The sequence below is a fragment of the Toxorhynchites rutilus genome, chromosome 2 (assembly GCF_029784135.1).
Source record: "Toxorhynchites rutilus septentrionalis strain SRP chromosome 2, ASM2978413v1, whole genome shotgun sequence".
NCBI classification, from domain to species: Eukaryota; Metazoa; Arthropoda; class Insecta; order Diptera; family Culicidae; genus Toxorhynchites; species Toxorhynchites rutilus.
In genome coordinates this window covers 19,563,267-19,583,985 of record NC_073745.1, presented here as the reverse complement: position 1 = coordinate 19,583,985, position 20,719 = coordinate 19,563,267, and the positions used below count along the sequence as shown (strand labels likewise).

The following is a 20,719-nucleotide window of genomic DNA, read 5'->3' as shown; positions in this document are numbered from 1 at the left end:
AGGACTTTAATCCTGTGTTAATTTACTGTTGGTTTTTCAGAACGCTTATAGCTCGTTTATTTCTCGACAGATCGTAGAGTTCGTCTCCAAAACCTCAGTTCTTTTTCATTTTTATTTACTTTGTTTGCGAAGACTACAAATCTTACAATTCATTCGTCTCCGAAACCACAGTTTAAGGTACGGTAATGTGCTCAATAGTAAAATATATGATAATGAACGAGCTGATGACCACCTATGCATTCCCTATCACATCCATCAATTTGATTGTACGATATGTGCATACGCCGAAAGATGCCCGGCGTTGAACATTTAATAAGTACAAAGCCTTCAGAAAAAAATCAAGAATCAAGTTTGCAAAAAAACGCAAAAACACAACACCAAAGATTCTTTTCAGAACCCCAACATGTCCATAAAGAGTAAACAGTGAACTAATCCATTTTTCAGGTAGATAGGTAGGTATTCACGTAGGAGAAGAAAATAAAACAATATATTTAAAAAATATATTTAGCTAAAGTTGTCCCCTTTGTATAGTCCTACGTCACTCCGGTTATGTCCCCGACATTACCCACTCGTCTTTTTTGTAATTCTCGATTAAAATGACCAATGCACTCCAACACTCCCTCTTCCATCGTTGGACCGGGTCCGGAAGATCTTTCGCCTGGTTTGCTCATTTTGTCTTCTCTAGTTATCTAGAAGTAGTTTAGAAATTCTCTTTTCAGTAGCAAATTTTCAATCAATGGATTTAATAAAACCTTTTGAATGACCATTTCGACTAGTGTGCTTCTTTGAACAGCGCGAAGAATTACTAGTGCATTGAGTCTGGTCATAACGTTACTCAGAGATGGTCTTTCGGTTTGCAAATATTCTGCGCTAGATCTATTTCATGCGGTACAACGCATCAGAAGTACATCTGTACACACAGAAGTTTTAAATCATAAAATTCTGGTAGAAGGGACCGTGCACTTGATCCAGTATTTGAGTCACGAAATACTCCAGTGGCTGTGATCACCCCTTAAATTGAGCACTCCATCGAGTTTGCGACAATCTTATAACAACTCACCTGTGTGACTCAGAAAAATTTCGCAGCGATCAGTTGAAACTGCAAAAAACGAGTAAACAGATTGAATAGTTCTAAAAATGTCACACACTATAGAGTCTTAGCAAGATCATGTTGTCCTCATGAGCCGGAAGAGTTATATACAAACTTTATGGATAAGGCTTTTTTGTTATATTTTCTCAACAAAACCTCAACTCCTCTCATTTGACATGGTTGGAGCGGTCGATAGTCCGCGCACTTCATGAAAACTAAACCCTCACCTTCCAGTTGTTGAAGGATGTCGTTATTCAAATCAGCAGCTATTCCCACTAAAAACGGAAAAATTGGGAGTGGGTTATATCTGTGATATAACCGCAAGGATAACGTAGGACTACCATTGGCATAGTAGCCATTTGTTTGAAGTGGCATCTGAATCAATTCTCGATAAATGGATGCATCGATATTTTGTTTTCCCTTGGAGTTGTCTTGCGTTCTGTTCAAATATTTACGAAATAGTGTTATTTCGTTTGAAGTCTTTTTTTGATGTTCGACACTCAAATCATCAAGACAAGCTTATTCAATCCTCCGTACATCCGAAATATCTTTTCGGTGATATGAAAAAAATCACGTGAACACCTAGTTAACTGCCCGAATGTGTGCGAAATCATATTTTATCCCTTGGGTGCATTCACAAGCAAACGATTTTGCATGTCCGTTGATCATGGCATTAAAAAAAATGACAGAGGTTGTCCAGCCGACGCATCGCATCATGTATGCCGTGCATCAACCGCAGACCAATCGAGACTGAAATGAAATTTTAAGAAGCTATCATTTTTTATAATGATCGAAGCAGTTTTAAGTTTTTGAAACAAGTGTTTATGGACAATAAGTTATTTTTGAGTTCATTTAATGTAATCGGGATGCCAAAACATGCGCTAAAAGATAATTTTGGGTGTACAATCAAGACATTGACATTGAAATATCAACCTTACTAGTTTTTTGGTACGAGGCATGTTTGTATAATGGTTTACATACCTCCCTGCTCTGAAAAGAAGGGCTTCCACACAAACAGAACACAAATGTCTGCATAACTCGAGAAAAAGGTTAATGATTCTGATTACCCACTTATGAAAAATCAGTCATAATGTAAATTGGCCATCTGATAATGAAAATTGTGATTTTAGATAGCTGTCACAAATATACAAAGTTTAGAAAAAAGAAATCTTCTCGTCAAAATTGTCCTTTTTCCGGCTGATCTTGCGTGGAATCGTTCTATAGGAAGAAAGTTTTAAGGATATTATACATGAACAAAAAATAACCAATCACCAAATACGTTATCCGGTATTCTAAAACACCGTCGTCATAATTTCCGCTTGTCCAGTTCGTCTTCTTTGTTCGCACGCGACCAATGTGGCGATTACCAAGCAAATTTAATTATCTTCCTAGAAAACTGACATTCCATCATCGATCGTCGGTCCGTCGTATCCAAACCAACAGAGTAGGAAAAATCAAATTTCGCTGTATTAATTAGCACCACTTTTTAGCATTTTGGCGTGAGGAGGGGGAAAGCATTCCTTTTATCTCGCCGAACCGTAAGTCGACAACGGCTGATAAGAACGCAAGTAACGGTGGCGGCTGTCAAATGGGACACATTTTTTCCCCAACGATGAAAATTATGCTTCTCGTCAATTGAACAGCGGTTGGTGGTGATGAAAACCGTCCGAGGAGCGAGGGATGACAGCGAAAATATTTCAATTAATGAGCAAATGATTAATGGGCTCGTTCGAGGAATATGAATTTCATTAATTTAGTTAGGATTTTTCTTTCGCGTGACGTGAGTCGGAAGCTTCGCTGCCAAAAACAGCAGTCACGTCTGGTTAGGTTTATTTCAGGCAATCTTCTTTTCTAATAACGATGTCATCGATTCGGATGCAGGTACGAATCATCTCCGCAAATATCCCGCAAAGCCGACATGAAGAAAAACCAAACGGACCCGTCGTCAATTTGCATATCATACATATTCTTGGCTGCTGCTAGGTTAGCATAAGTTTCATATTTGCACAAGCTGTCCAGAAATTCCTGAGTGGCTTGATTGAAAAAAAAATGATCCAAAAAGATATTATCACATATTTATTGGTTCCGATGCAATAAATATCACTAACCTTGTGGATGTTGACTGTTTGATATTTCAACATACCAAATGAACAGCAGCAAATACTGCAACCAACCAATTGAAAACATGGCGCGAACGCCGACAAAGTTCTTCTGCATTCATTTCAAACCACACAAATAAAGAAAACTACGTTTTCCAATTTGGGCTTTCAACCAAGAATTTAATTATTTTCATTTCAAAACAATCATTAGTTCAATTTTTACTAACTCAAAACACAATCAATGCCGAGCCAGCACCCACTGAGCGGGTATTTAAAGTCGCTCTCAAAGCTCATCCTGCTTGTGTGGGCACTCGCCATACCTCACGAATGCCACCTTGTTCCGCCGTTTGTAGTTTTGGCAGTCCAAAAAGCATCGATTCGGATAGGTGGTCTCGTCTCCTCCGCAGACCGGATTCCAGTTCAGAGGGCAGCCACATTCCCGCTTGATGGTTTCGTCGGTGATCCCCAGCTGCTCGGCGGAAGGAAATCGATGTTTGATAGGTGTGGGAGTGGACTTTTTGGATTTTTTTGCTTCCGTTGGGTGGCTCTGCAGCGCTAATAGCAGAACGAGGCAAGTAATGGCAGCGATAGAATATGATGATAACAGCGGCATTGTGGATACTGCACTAAGCTTCATACAGCAACTCACAATGCTCAACCCACGGGTAATTTTGTTATCAGCGAGTCCGATTCGATTGGAAACGATAAATTGCAGATTTTCTACGCAAAGTAGAGTACGTGTTTCACCATCGATCTCAATATAATCTGACGATTTGCAGGCATGACAACTGTCAAGTCTCGAACAGTTTTTGATCTCTTTGATGGGTTATTTACCTGCGCTCTAGTGGGGATAACCAAGAACCCAAATCGCGTCAGTATAATTGAAATCAGATTCAATAATATCGGCTTCCAGATTCAATTGTCAATCAATTTACAGACGCTGGACCTAATTTATATAGTTTTGATGGGTTTTTTTATCCTGAAAATTCCAATGACACGCAAAAGGAAACAAACAAGTAAACAACGCTTCATAATTTGTTCAACAAAAGAAAAATAAATAAATATCAATTTTTAAATTTTAACTGCTTCCGTCTACAGACGCTGAAAAGTTTCCTAATTTTTGTAAATAACTCCAGTACTATTTTTGAAAAAAATATTCATAGTGACTACCTTAAAATCTTCCAATGGAAAGTTCGTGCAATGAACGATCTGATTGATACCTCTCACGATAAAGATCACGAGTTCAATTCTCACTCCGACATCCTTCCTTCGGACTGGAAGTAAAGCAGTGGTCTGAGTGACGAAAAGGTCAAAAGAGTTTAAAGTCATTATAATACAGAATAAAAAAAATGTTTCCGATGTCCGAGTAACGTGTCCATACATGTAATAGTGGTCAGAAAGAAACGATCTGAAACATATTTTTGTTGTCTCTATTACTTATATGGTTACAGATGTTTTCAGCTTATAGAGATGTATCCACTAGAGGAAATTTTATTAAACATAACATTATCGACAATTATAACTCAGAAGGATTCCACTATACAGCCATGCCATGCCAAACCGATATCGTGGTTCTCAGATTTTCGTCAAAAGTTGTAGTTTTGTTCTTTATCGCAAATTATTGGACTCTTTTTTTTTAATTTTTTTTTTCTCATTTTTGCCAAAAATTTCAATTATGTTTCCGTTATTTTTGATTGTATTTGTTTTTTATACCATGAACTCGGGACAAAGGGCGCTATATTTTTTTATATTTTTTATGGAAAGCTATATATTTTTCACATAACATATCTCGAAACCAGGGAGGCGTTTTTTTTCGTTTTTGAGTAATGAGTTTTCAAAGTTTCCCATTTTTTCCACTACAAAAAATAATAACTTTTGATCCACTGGACCGATTTAGATGATCGACATATCAAATTAAAGCCAATGAGCTAGTCTTGTTTGTAAAAATGATACACATCGAATAAAAATAGATTTTGTTTTTGTAGTTATTGATTATATTCGTTTTTTATAGCTTACATCGTTTCGGGACCATCATTCGTCTTCCTAAGTTCGAAGCCGCCGGACGCATATATTAGGCTGTCAAAAAAGTCCTGCGGTTTTTTTTTTTGAATTTTCATTTGTTCATAAAATTAGTTACAATCATCTGTTTTAAGTCAAATATGCGCCGTTTTGTTCGATTACTTGTTCTCAACGAGATGCCAACTTCATAATACCCCTGTTATAGAAGCTCGCTTCCTTATTGGCAAAAAACTCGGATAGCCAATTTTCACAGGCCTCTTTTGTGGCTATCTTTTGACTACCTAGCTCGTTCGCCATGGACAAAAACAGGTGGTAGTCACTTGGTGCAAGGTCCGGACTATACGGCGGATGCAAAAGAACCTCCCATCCGAGCTCCCGGAGCTTCTGGCGCGTCACCAAAGAAGTGTGTGGCCTGGCGTTGTCCTGATGGAAGACAATGCGGCCTCTGTTTATCAAAGATGGCCTCTTCTTCATGAGTGCTACCTTCAAGCGGTCCAGTTGTTGGCAGTACAGGTCCGAATTGAGCGTTGGCCATAGGGAAGCAGCTCATAATAGATTATTCCTTGACAATCCCACCAAACACACAGCAGAACCTTCCTGACCGTTAATGAGGGCTTGGCCACCGTCTAAGCCGCTTCAGCGGGCTTCGACCACGACTATTTGCGCTTCACGTTGTCGTAAGTGACCCACTTTTCATCGCCAGTCACCATCTGCTTCAGAAACGGGTCGATTTTGTTGCGATTCAGCAGCGATTTACATGCGTCGATACGGTCAAAGATGTTTTTTTGCGTCAACGTGTGTGGCCACCATACATCGAGCTTCTTTGTGAATCCGAGCTTCTTCAAATGGTTAATAACGATTTGATGACTTATCCCCAGCTCTTGGCCGATGCTACGGCTGCTACTATGCCGGTCTTTCTCGGCTAATTCAGCGATTTTGCGGCAATTTTCGACGACAGGTCTTCCGGAGCGTGGCGCATCTTCGACGACCTCTACACTAGAACGAAAACGTTGAAACCATCGTTGTGCGGTGGAAATGGAAACTGTATCGGGTCCATAAACTGCACAAATTTTATTGGCAGCTTGAGATGCATTTTTGCCTTTGTCATAGTAATACTGTAAAATATGTCGGATTTTCTCTTTATTTTGCTCCATATTTGCGACACTATAACTCACGAACGACTTCACCAAACAAAACACTGTCAAGGACTATATTATAGCGTGCAAAAATACCTTTCCAACAAGCTATAGTATGACTCGATACAATGAATACAACTAGAACTACGCGCTTACAACGACACCTCGCGGAAATACCGCAGGACTTTTTTGACAGCCTAATATATATATGGTTATCGAGCATCGTGGAAGTGATACCGTTATTCTCGTGGCAACAAGCCCCCCTCAAGAAAACTTGCAAACCTTTCCTCTTCACCCCCTCAATCTCCCGCTCCCGCTTCCACTCAACTCCCGAACTTGCCTCCCAGCCCTACTGATCCCGCTCCCGCTCAACAATCGACCTTGTCCTCCCCCGCAGTTGCTTCCTCTCCCCGTGTCAAGGACTATCCAGAAGATGCACCTGGATCTGGCCCATGGGTTGTTTTCTTCCGGCCCAATCCAAAGGGAAAATCCTTCAATGTCATTCAAGTTTCAAAAGATCTGTCATGATATTACTCTTCCGTGGTCAAAATTTCCAAGGTTAGACCGAACAAACTGCGTATTGTCGTGGCTAATCGGAAGTACGTTAACGATATTGTTGTCAACAATAGGTTTGTAATAGAATATCGCGCCTATGTGCCCTACCATAACGTACAAATTTCGGGGGTGATTACAGAATCGGGTCTGACGAACGAAATAATAAAAGAGGGAGATGGCAGATTTAAACAGCTCCCTTTGAAGCAAATTAAAATTTTGGACTGCCATCAACTAGGAAAAGTTTCCCAGAATGGGGAAGAAAAAAAGTTAACGCCGTCCGACTCGTTTCGAATAACTTTTGCTGGTTCCGCCCTCCCTGACTTCGTTATGGTGAATAAATTGAGGCTTCCAGTGCGATTCTTCGTGCCAAAGCCCATGACTTACAACAAATGCAAGCCAGTTGGTCATACAGCAGACTATTGCGCCAACAATGAGCGCTGTGCCACCTGCGGAGAGCAACATGAGGGGAAATCCTTCAGTGCCACTGAGCATAAATGTCCATATTGCGGGGGATTCCCACACGTGCTCTCAGCTTGTGAAACTTACAAGAGTCGCTGGGATAAACAGAAGCGCTCTTTGAAGGAACGCTCGAAGCGCACTTTTGCGGAAATTTTAAAGGGCGCTTCTCCACCCGCTAATGAAGTCTTTCATTTCTATACCGGGGTGTAAAATCAAAGTTTCGAAAACGAAAGCGTTACGCCAGTGACCGAGATTTTGAGCGTTAATAGCTCCTAAGCAACTGAACGAAATGGTATGATAAACAGTTCATTCGAAAAATAAAATGTCTACGCATTATATACTTCTTACTTTTTGATCTAAAAACTTGCTTCAATAGCCTTAAAATTGCTTTCAAAACAGGCTATTGAAATCACCAATCGGTATATAAGCGAGCGCCGCTCGGAAATCCACTCAGTTATAATTGAACAGCGATTGCAGCATGTTGTCGCTGTTGTGGTGAAGCTAACTTCGTTCATCATGAAAGCGCTGATGGACGGTATCACCAAGAGCCTGTTTGTGCATCTTAGGCCAGAAGGGAATCCATCAGGAGGAGAGTGATGCCACTGAGAAGGCGACCAGAGAGTATCAGCATCTAAAAACGGCATCGCTTGAGGCATCAGAGCAGCCGCCAAACACCAATACACGCGCGGAATTCTTTTCATTTGGTTGCTGTCCAGCATCGAGAAGATCCCGGAAAGATGTAATCGTTGCTGAAAAATAATCTGCCAGTTCCCCTTGGAATTGAAAAATATATCTAAGCGAAAGAGTTTATTTTAATGTTTTCTATCCATATAATACTGCTGCGATCGAATACATTTGGTTTTGTGATTTTTCAATCAAGTGCAATTAATTAGCAGGAAAGCTTCTGAAGGTTATTCTTCCCCATCAGTATAATATTTTCGTATCCAATATTAGATGCACGAACAACGGAAAAATTTTCGCATCGCAAAAATCATATAATTTTCAATCGATTATTGCTCACCCGCTGAAAGTTTCAAACTCAGAGAGTTCATTCGCCTCTAATTTGCCTTCCAAATTGCCAATTGTAAACCACACTTTCTCTCGATTCAATCACGGACAAAAACCATACTTAAGCGATATTCTGGTGGTGAAACGCATTCATTTTTCGTGAGGACATCGACTGGACAACATCGTTGCTGGACGATCTGGACGAGCTGGACGGCGAGGGATCGAGTGATTCATTACCTGACCTGACCTGAAACGCATTCAGTTTGATTCGAACTGTGAGGGAGCGCAGAAAAGCCGAACTATCAGGAGAAGAAGAGAAGGTGACCAAGAGAGAATCAGCATCGTAAATCAAATAATCACTAAATCAAAAATAGTCCTACGTCACCCTTGCGGTTATATCACAGATATAACCCACTTCCTGTTTTTCCGTCCAGTTCAACTTCCCAATCGGGATTTATAAAGTTGTCTGACCTTTTGGATCAAATCTTCAAGTGTTTGATTATTTCCGACTCCATCAGAACCATTGTCATCTCAATGCTTCCAGTATCAAAGCCAGTTTTGCAACAATTGATGCAAACATGGCCCCTCCTTGCAATTTGCAATGATTATCTCTCTTGATGTCTGATTCAAATAGAGAGGTCGAAGATATCACTGTTTTACAGTGAAATTGTCGTAGTCTTATCCCTAAATTGGATACTTTCAAATTTCTAGTTCATAAATTCAATTGTGATGTTTTTGGTCTGTCCGAAACTTGGGTCTCTTCTCAATATGATCTCTCTTTCCACGATTTTAATATTATACAGGGTGGGCCATTTAAAGTGGAAGCATCTGGCAACCCCATAACTTTTGACAGAGATGTCAGAGTAACAAATGTCATACCGCGTTGGAAGCGTCATTTCAGTACAATTTTAACCATGGAACAATACACACCTAAACAACGCGCTGAAATTGTTCAGCTGTACATTCAAAATAACTTCTCAATTGTGTTAACTAAACGTGCGTGGAAAAATAAAAATAAAGTTAAAACATCGCCTGGAGACAACACTATACGTCGATTATATGCCAAATTTATATCGTCTGGTAGTGTCGGTAATGCCAGTCATCTGTCCAGACAACGACCAAGACGTTTCGACGAGAATATTGATGCCGTTCGAGCCAGTGTTGCAGAGACTCCATCGACATCAGGTCGCCATCGTTCGCAAGAGTTAGGCATCTTTTTATTGCCATTTGTTCGTGAAAATGAATTGGACAATTACTGGTTCCAACAGGACGGCGCTACATGCCATACAGCGGCTGCCACGACCAAATTATTGCGCGAAATGTTCCCCGGAAGATTAATATCGAAAAACGGCGATTATGACTGGCCACCGAGATCACCTGATTTGACGCCTCCTGACTTTTTTTTTTATGGGGATATTTAAAATCCAAGGTATACACTAGTAAACCAAGGACCCTGGCTGCGCTGAAAGACAATATCCGACAAGAAATTGCTGCCATATCGGCCGAAACATTGGGCAAAGTGATGGAAAATGCCGAAAAAAGGGCACATTTTGCGGTCACGGCCAGAGGCGGTCATTTACGAGATATCATAATCAAAAAGTAGTTAGAACAAATCTCCTTGGACCAAAATAAATGAATTTCAAAAAAAAATGTTTAAAATTCCACTTCTTTACTTTGCTATTGCAAAAACAAATCCTTCCACTTTAAATGGCCCACCCTGTACATTTGGACTGCGATGACAGATACGGAGGGGTACTATTGGGGATTAATAAGTGCCACTCATTTTTTTAGAATTGACCTTCCACCTATTGGGGGGATTGAAGCTTTTGCTTGTCATGCCAACATCAGAGGCAAAGACCTCTGTATGGTCAGCTTGTATTGGCCTCCGAGAGTTGCGGTTAGCCGCAAGCAACTTGTTGACATATGCTCACTCCTTCCTGAGCCACGATTGATCTTGGGAGACTTCAACTCTCACGGAACTGCCTGGGGGGAACAGTACGACGCCAATCGTTCATCGTTGATATATGACCTTTGTAACAGGTTCAATATGTCCGTTTTGAACACTGGAGAGACAACACATGTACCTAAACCTCCTGCTAGCCCAAGTGCTCTTGACCTCTCGCTTTGCTCGAATTCACTATCGTTAGATTGCAAGTGGAAGTAATCCAGGACCCCAACGGTAGTGATCACTTGCCAATCAAAATTTCCATCACCATTGGGTCGAATTCTTCTGAATCTATAAACATGGCATACAGGTCGGACTCGATTATATACAATTTTGGACTCGATTAAATACAGTTTGAAAAATTTTTTTTTTAAATATCGAATATGACTTATTTCAAGAAAAAATGTAACCTTTCAACATTAAGGTGGAATTTAAGTGGCTATTTTATGTACGGTGAGGTAAAAATCGTGAATTTTGATGATTTTGCTTGAATTTTCACCAGGAATTATTTATATCAATATTGCAGTGAAATTAAGAGAGATAGAAGTTAGGTGTCAAAGAACAAATTGTTAAGTGGCTTGAGAACTTCAATTTGATTGATAGAAACTTTCAAGTTCAATATGAATTTTTTGGAATAAAATTAATAATTACACATTAAAAATTACTAACTTCCAAAAAGTTATCTAAATCAATTAATTTAGATGTTTCACTACTATATCCTGTACTAAAATCTCTCATCTTTCAAATGAAGGCAACAGAATTGGTTTACGCAGCGTACTTTTTTAGTGTAGAACCAGTTTGAGGTAACAGAGTTCGAAACAAAAAAAAGTTCTATAACTCTGTCATTGTTGAAATTCGAACATATGCGTAGAACGATTGTTTCATCAAATAGGATCATCTATCACATTCTGAGAGATTCTGGAAAAAAATATTTTTTTCATGTGAGAAAGATATTTTCTGACTTCAAGGGGATGAATTAAAAATTAAATTCTTCTTTTATTTCCAATAAACGAAAAAAATATGCATAAAGAACGAATAAGTAAAACTTTTTTTTTGACTCGATTATATACAGGATTCGATTATATACAGTGAAAAGAAATCGTAGACTGTATATAATCAAGTCCGCTCTGTATGACCTCACAAGACACATTGAATGGAAAATATATGCGGACGCGATTACTCTAGACATCAATTCTAGAGATGGTTTACCTCCATTGGAGGAGTATAACTTCCTTTCTCGTTTGATCTATGACAGCGCGGTTCGCGCTCAAACGAAACCCATCCCAGGCTCCACTATTCGTCGAAGGCCTCCCAATCTATGGTGGGATAGCCAGTGCTCCAAGCTTTATCTGGATAAATCGAATGCATTTAAAGTTTTTCGGAAACGTGGAACCATTGAGAATTTTCAAACGTAGTTAGCCCTTGAAAATCAATTTAAACACCTGATAAAACGGGAAAAAAACGTACTTATTGACGGAATTTCGTGGGAGATTTGTCAAGAGAAACGTCAATGAAAAAATTATGGAAAGTGGCTCGAAACATGAGAAATCGCTCTTCATCGAATGAAAGCGAAGAATATTCACATCGATGGATTTTGAATTTTGCACGGAAGGTTTGTCCCGATTCAGTTGCCGTGCAAAAAATTGTTCGAGATACTTCACAAGATAGGTGCGATCTTGATTCCGAGTTTGCTATGGTAGAATTCTCTCTTGCTCTCCTTTCATGTAACCATTCGGCTCCAGGAACGGATAGAATTAAGTTCAACTTGTTGAAAAACCTCTCTGATGTGGCGAAACATCGCTTGTTGAATTTATTCATTCGGTTTCTGGAACATAATATTGTTCCGGATGATTGGAGACGAGTACGAGTTATAGCTATTCAAAAACCTGTGAAACCCGCGTCCGACTTCAATTCGTACCGCACAATAGCAATGCTGTCTTGTATACGGAAATTGTTGGAGAAAATGATCTTGTTTCGCCTTGATCGATGGCTTGAAACGAATGGCCTCCTCTCAGATGCGCAGTATGGGTTCCGCAAGGGTAAGGGGACGAATATTTGTCTTGCGTTGCTTTCTTCAGAAATTCAAATGGCTTACGTCAAAAAAAAAATGGCTTCAGTATTCTTGGACATAAAGGGGGCCTTTGATCACTCATGCTATGTCATTCAAGTATCTTGGGGTCAGGTTCGACTCCAAATGTACTTGGGGGCCCATATTAGGTATCTGAGTAAAAAATGCCACCAAAGAAGATCACCCAGAAGATCTTATAATGTTGTATCGAACAACTATTCTCTCAGTGATGGAGTATGGCAGTTTCTGCTGCCAAAACACACCTCATTAAACTCGAGCGAATTCAGTATCTTTGTCTCCGTATCGCGCTGGGATGTATGCCCTCAACGCATACCATGAGTTTCGAGGTTTTGGCAGGCGTAATCCCACTAAAAGATCGCTTCAGTTTATTATCTCTTCGGTTCTTCATCCGGTGTAATATTATGAACCCATTGGTGATCGGAAATTTTGAGCAGCTTATCGAGCTAAATTTTCACTCCGGATTCATGAGTTCATATCATGAATTCATCTCCATGCAGGTTGATCCTTCTTCGTGTATTCCCAACCGTGTTTGTTTCCCTGACTACATCAATTCCTCTGTGCATTTTGATCTGTCCATGAAGCAAGATATCCATGGATATTCAGATTATCAACTATCGAGGATCGCTCCAACGATCTTCAATGCAAAGTATGGGCGTATCAATTGTGATAATATGTACTTTACTGATGGGTCCTCTATGAATGAGTCCACAGGATTTGGAGTGTTCAACGAATTTTCTAGCACCTCCCACAGTCTTCAGAATCCTTGCTCAGTGTATATTGCTGAATTGGCAGCAATACATTGGGCGCTGGACAGCATCGCCTCACGACCTGTTGAACACTACTACATTGTAACGGATAGTCTTAGCTCTGTCGAAGCTATCCGTTCAGTGAGGCCGGAAAATCACTCGCCGTACTTTCTTGAGAGAATACGAGAAATTTTGAGTGCTTTAACCAGACGCTGTTATGTCATTACCTTTGTCTGGGTCCCTTCACATTGCTCAATTTCGGGTAATGAGAGGGCTGACTCATTGGCAAAGGTAGGTGCAATTGAAGGCGATAATTATCAGCGTCAAATCGCCTTCCATGAATTTTATTCTTTAGTCCGTAAAAATACCATCGCTAACTGGCAACGTAAATGGAACGAAGATGAATTGGGTCGGTGGCTTCACTCGATTATCCCTAAGGTTAGCCTCAAACCATGGGACAAAAGTCTGGACTTGAGTCGGGACTTTATTCGCACCTTCTCTCGTCTCATGTCCAATCACTGTTCGTTAGACGCGCTACTCTTCCGTTTTAATCTTGCCGATATCTGTGCTTGTGGCCAAGGTTACCACCGCATCGAACACGTTGTTTGGTCATGCGAGGTGTATCTTGTTGCCAGATCGAATTTAGAGAACTCTCTTCGGGACGGATTAAGGCAGCCCAATATGCCGGTGAGAGATGTGTTGGCTCGGTTGGACTTTGGTTACATGTCCAAATATATGTCTTCCTAATAGTTATCGATCTTCGTGTGTGACTGTCCTTATATCCTTATCATCTCCTTTCCTTTTCCTTTGCGAGAAATCAAATCCCTTCTTACTAACAACTTAGAATACCAACAAATATTCACGAGTAACGAATATGATTTTATTTCAGTGTAAATAATTTTTTTTCAGCTCGAAACACACTGCCCTCATTATATTGATGACAATAACAAACGAGCTCATTTTGTTCCTATCGCTGATGCATGAACAAATTTGCTATAGTGATTGAATGCGGCATTGAGTGGGGTTCATAACTTCGCTGTTATTTATACTTTGAATATCAAAAGCAACAAATTGATATTCATCACATTCGAAACGATATTCGTTCTGGCATTGATTTTGAGTCAAAACTCAAAAATAAAATAAAATTAGTCAGTCTGGACCATTTAGAGAACAAAAACGAGTTCGATGAAACGAACTTTGCAAGAGATTGACTGTGATGAATGTGAGTGTTAATGTGAGTGTGAACATTGTCAACATATCCTTATATACCTTCCTTTTCCTGAAAAAATATGTTACTCTTCAAAACTTGAGCAAACCGCGAGTAATCGGTTCTCTCCTCCTTAACATTAGAAATAATGAAAAATGTTTATATATACTTGAAATAATACAGATACAGATAGGAGTTTGGCTCCTTAAACTTTTGTAACTGAGCCTGTAAAAATAAACGATTTAATAAAAAAAAAGTTGAGACGCATAAAATTATTGTTATTTTCTTGTTCGTTTTATCTAATATTATAATAAATAAGTTAGTTGAATCGGTAAATTTAGTCCTTCATTAGAAAATGAAAAACGCTTGGAAACAAGATTTGATTGGAAGGGTGACACCCAAGACATCCGCCCTGGTTACACTACGTCACTGGTTATATTCGAGAACATTTCAACGCAATAGAAGTGGCGATTCGTGTTGATTATATGTGAGAACAAATCTGGTACTTTACTTCATGTTCACTTATGTCACCGAACACAACGATTTGTCTCACGTTCAATCAACGTCAGAGCCGCCGTTTATGCATTACCGGTATAGCAGCCGGAGATACGATGTGTACATAAACAGCAAACAATCTGTGATGGAATGAATCAAAGTCAATCCCCACAATGATGCTGTGTCGATTATCCCAAAATTTGCCAGAGAGCGATACGACTTACGACGAGATATACATCTCGCCCTGGCTGACATCAGATTGTGCTTTCTTTTTTTTTACGAGATATGCGATAGCTTGACTGCAGCCTCCTCATAATCGTCATCGATACGTAATTGTCAATATTTGTGCATGACCAAACCAACGAAAGCCGAGAGCATCATCCAAAGAGCGCGCGCGTTTATTCGATATTTATTGTTGTTCGCTTTGTGCGATAAAAGCGGAGGATATGTCGATTGCTGGGCGCTATAAAAAAAGCCCAAAACAATACCTACTTCTGTTGGATCGTTCACAGCGAAAAGCGCAACTTCTTTTTATCTCCCCCCGGCAGAAGACACAAAGCTACTAGCTGTGTTTGATCGAAAGCACGTGGCTTCCGCCAGGGCCGAGTAAATATGCGAAGAAGCCCTCTTGCGTACAATGCGCTCTTTTTTTTTCTTGTGGTGAATCGGATCGCCCCCGCGCCTAACAATAGCCGATGTTGTAATTTAAGAAGATTTTCAGCTGTATTCAGCAATAATTAAGGAGCCGGCTGCGGCGGCTCAGGAGTTCGAGTTGTTTACAGAAGTTGTGACGTTTGCTCAGAACCGAGACAGCAGCTGCCATAGAAGTGATCTTGGAATTTTATTCGCTCGCAGATTAAAATTAACCATTCGAGCTTCTTCGATTAACACAACTGTCAAATCTCCCTCAAGCGGCGGGGTGATATTTATTTTGACTGCTCTCTCACACCTTGTACCGTCTTCCCGCAATCGAAGGTCTCGCTATCAGCCACAAAAAATCAACTTCCCCGGATCACACGCCGCACGGCCGAGGAAAAGTTAATCGATTGCTAGCCCGAGGTTACCCTTTTTCATTTCGAAACCACCCGAAAAGGTGACATTTCTTTATTACCTACCAACGCTCGGGAACTGAATAAATTCGTTTGGGAAAAAATACGACATCCAGCGAGACAGACAGAGAGCGCAGAAGATCTCTATCGCACTTGTCACCCCTTTTTAGCTCACATTCCGTGGCTGAGCGGCGGACACCAACGCATGGTCTACTACTAGTCTCGCTTATCTACCGGATCCGATCGAGATAGAGACAGAGAGAGAGAGAGAGAGAGAGAGAGAGAGAGAGACGGAAAGCCGGCAGAGGTTTCGTTCCCGTGGCCCCTTTCGGTGTGTAGCCGGCTCACGTCGCAACCATTTCGGGAATTTATACAACCTGTTTTATCTGAAATTAAAAGAGTGGAAAAGGCACCAAGATAAGGGTCAAAGCAAGAAAGGATAAACTCTGGCCGCAGAAAAATATAATTTAAGGATCCTTTATAATGTCTTTTCTCCTCGTTTTCGGGGTTAGATTAGGGTTTTTTTCGTTTCTTCGTCCTTTGCGTAATAAAGGGGAGTTTTTTTTGCCTCATTCATTCGGACAGGTGAATTTATTGGTTCGAACCGTTCGCTGCAGGCTCGGCTTGGGATTTTAATCCTCGCAGGTCTGGTCTGTCGGTGGTTTTGGTCGTGGAAGGGGTACAAGGGTAAACTTTAAACCACACATTTTTATCACGATGTAATTCCGCGGTCAAATAATGTAGTTCCACTGTTGTTCGGTGGCATTTGCCGCCGCGCCGGAAGTTCCCCACATGAGTTATGATAGAACTGGCCGATCGTGGGCAGTTCAGTCTAGTGGACAACGGCTCCGAGCAGTTTTATGATCTTAATGATAGCATATGTTTTCTTGTTGTCTACGTCAGGTTATGATGGATGTTATGTTGATTTAGGGTATTATACAATTCATTTATAATTGTTCACCCCTTTCAGCGACTGGCTTCATGTGAATTATACCTATATATATATACCTTTCAAATTCAGAGTCTAAATTTCTCAAAAATCGCATCGTAAGTAGTTAGTAATTTGGCCGGATACTCGACACCGGATATCCGGCAATCTTCGAGACCGGATAGCCGAATATCCGGCTGCTGCGTGTTCAACATATGAACCAAACTTAGCCATATGATTTACATACCCCTTTGACACGTTAATGATTTCGTTTTGACGTCGTATAGGGTAAATGATCTTGGTTTGTCCAGTCGAAAATATGATCATGGTTTGCCCACTTTTTTGAATGCTCTAATTCAGCGCTCCTGTGTCAAATAAGGCCTTCGAATGTTTCGAAACATATAAATGAAATTGCCTTTTACATGATTTATAGTAGTTTGATAGTATATTTTTACGAAATCACATGTTTTAAAGGATTATAAAATACACCTTCTATTTGTGTCAATGTGCCCCTCATTCGAGCTAACTTTTAATCGATCACCAGATGATTATTTGGCACGTATTCAGACCTTTTCTGGATTACAACACTTATAAATATTGTAAACATCATGCTTGCTCACCATTTGTATCGGACTTACATAGCTAAACCATTAAATTAACGCATTTTGATGAACTCAATTCTGATCATGAGTTGTCCAATTCAATAATGTTGTTTTGTCCACATGATTTCTATGGCAACCGCTTGGCGCGCTGCAGTTTGTTTATGTTTGTTTATGGTGTGCTTCGCGCATAGCAGAAGTATGGTTTTTCTGTGTTGATTGTGTTGAGGTGAACACTTCTAAAATGCCCAAGAAAAGGCAATATTCTGAAGAAAGCCTAAATAATGAATGAATCAATACGATAAACTCAAGCAATGATAAATGCAACATCTAATTGTGAATTCGAATGTTTTCATTCAAAAATGAAGATTTCTAAAACCGGACAAACCATGATCATGTTTTTGGGCAAACCATGATCAGAGGTGGTCAAACCATGATCATAATTCTTCTTTAAGGAAAATCGTTGAAAAACATAAAAATTTGAATAATTTCAACACCTTATGATAGTATTAGCAACTAGAGACTTGGGGCTTTTCAACAAACCCAAACTCGTATCGATTATGTGTGATTTTCATGAAGAAAAATCGATTTGCATTTACTAGTTGCGTAAAAACACCCCAAAATGGACAAACCAAGATCATTAATTAACTACCTTGGTTGTGTAAAAATGTATGATTCTGTGCCAAATGATCGTCATTTGCGGAAGGTGGAGCGCGCCACGGACTCCAGAGAGTTAACGAAGATGCTACTCGCAGTGAAACAGCATGCCGTGATTGGTTCCGTCGCTTTTAAAACTGTGACTTCGATATACAAAAAAAATCTTCGAAGACACTGTATTTCTGAGGCATTGGCCGTTTTGACCATTTAGAATGACTGAAGACCGTTTCGCCATTTAGAACCCACAAATTTTTTTTTCAAATTTCATTCAAAAACTCTGTTACATTTTAGTCAAATCTGCAGCTCTGTTTCTGTTTTATTACCAGTGAAAATGAAAGTTCACAGAAATTTCAGAGGAATTTAATCAAGAAGTTACAGGAAGGTTGTGCCCTAGACATGACCACATAATTGACATAAGATTACGTTAGACTATTTGGATATGTTTGTAAAATTACTCTATTAAACTCTTTGTTAACAATTACTAGCTGACCCGGCAAACGTTGTTCTGCCATATAAATTATATCTTTCGAATATTTCGGGTGTTAAATAAACTCAATAATATTTGACCATTGAATGTTTTTTTTCAGCTGAGGCGGATATGGCACTACTCAACGATTTTCAATATCAATGTCTGCGTTGTTCATATTTATGAATGGTTGTACGCCATTGTCAGTATTTCTTCGTCGATATATTGATATATTGAATATTGGTCTAGGCTTGGGATCGTGCCGTTGGTGAAATCTCTACACCCAAACTAGCGTTGGCTTAAAACATTTCATCTTTGGCAGAAATGATGCCATTTCGTGTGCTGGAGTGTCAAATGCGCAGATAATGAGTTGTTTTAAAAGCTTAAAAATGGTTTGTATGTATGCGAGCAGACATCCCTTTCTGTTTTCTTTTCTCATTTCATTTGGGATTGTGCCAAAAAAAAAAGCCCATGCGACGTCAATTGGGATCGAACCAAGGTTGGCTGGAATGCAAAGCTATTTCACACGACCACGCTATCCATATAGCTGCCAGTGCTGTTATAAAGAAGTGTGATAATATTACACATCATCATAACTTGAAGTTGGAATGTGTTTTCTAAGAGGATAAAGAAGAACATGAACGAGAATATATCTTTCCCTGTCTGGGCCCCGTAGTTGGCAAACTATACGAAAAGCTTTCATATGGTTTCATTTAAATGTGTCTACTGTTTCAGAGGTGAATGAACTGAAAAGTTTAAAACCTCTATAATTCATCACGTTCGTTCGTTCGTCTACTGTTTTGCTCGCTCATATTGGCTCTAGCATATAGATTATACAAATGATATACATGTATTGGGGAGTAGAACATTTTCTGTTATTTTTCAGCTCATTTAATGTAATAAATCGGGATGCCATAACATGTGCTAAAGAATATCTTTGGGTCTAGTGTGTGTGAGTTAGTATAATACATTGATGCAAGAAGCTTAAGAGGAAACAAGCAACATTGAGAAGAAATTCAATTCCACTATATGCGAGATACTTGACAACCAAAATATCTTCGAGTTTTGCCTGAGATTCGCTTGCGTTTGTTGGACGTATGCTTCATGTGATCTGAAGTATTTTTACTGTCTATCGAACCTTACGTGACGTACTCAGGGTTGAACTGCTGTAGACTTCGTGGTACGCTGTGACAGAGGAACTCGCGCATAGAGAACTTCAGAAAAAAATAGTACTATGTGAAACAGTCTTCCGATGCATCTACGTGATCTGTTCATAATTTGTTGCGACTACATAACCGTCAGCATGTATTGTTTTGAAACTTCAAGTTGAAAAATGTTCATTTTGTCATTTTGTCTTAACACATTAAGGACCGCACGTTTTGGGGCAAACTTGATCGCCTCATTTATTCGGATTCCACGAATAAGATCGTTTCCTTCGATGTGGATGAGACGAAGGCGAGTAGGCCATATTAGATTCTTGGCGAAACAAGGATTAAACCCTCAAGTGTAGAAGTGTAGAAACCCTCAAGTGTAGAAAACGGGTTATTTCGTAATCCTTCCGTCTGTTGTTGTGAAACACGAGGGAACTCGTGAGCGGTCCGCATATACAGTCTCCGATTTCTTTTATATATATATATATATATATATATATATATATATAAGGTTTGTAAGGGGTTTTTGGGGCCCCTCCCATACAAATGAAATACAAATTTCAAAATGTCTCCTGAATTAATCAGGCGAATGAAACGAAATTCGTCGTGTGGAGGTTTAAGGGTGCAATAAATAATTCTATGGTGGCTAGATACCCCTCCCCCTCTCTTAAGGGAAAGGGGGGCTGGTTCTGTCAAACAAATGAAACACAAATTTTTGCATTACTCGAGCTTGAGCTTTAGCTTGGGTAGACTGTACAATTCGTAGTTGCTCTCCGTGATTGACTTGAACCAACCAAATTGCACAAAGAACACACAGAATGACGCTTGGGACTAGCAAATCATTCTCGTTGTGCAATTTTCGGTGATTCGAGCTTCAAATGGTCAATAACGACGCCGGCCACGTCCTTACAGTCACCAGGGGAAGGGAAGGAATGTTAGTATGATTGTCGCCACCCGAAGGCCAGAAGGGTCGCCTCTATAGCGTGGTTCCCTAGCGTTTATCATGGAAGGGATAGTTGTT

General features: G+C 39.9%; 1 long non-coding RNA gene across 1 annotated transcript; it reads right to left on the bottom strand.

Annotated features, from left to right (window-relative positions):
• Nucleotides 1-2,883: 2,883 nt before the first annotated feature.
• LOC129764895 (uncharacterized) lies at nucleotides 2,884-3,331 on the bottom strand. Its single transcript, XR_008741281.1, has 2 exons — nucleotides 3,199-3,331; nucleotides 2,884-3,123 (listed from the first exon to the last, which is right to left on the bottom strand). It is a non-coding gene; the product is annotated as an uncharacterized LOC129764895 (long non-coding RNA).
• Nucleotides 3,332-20,719: the final 17,388 nt, after the last annotated feature.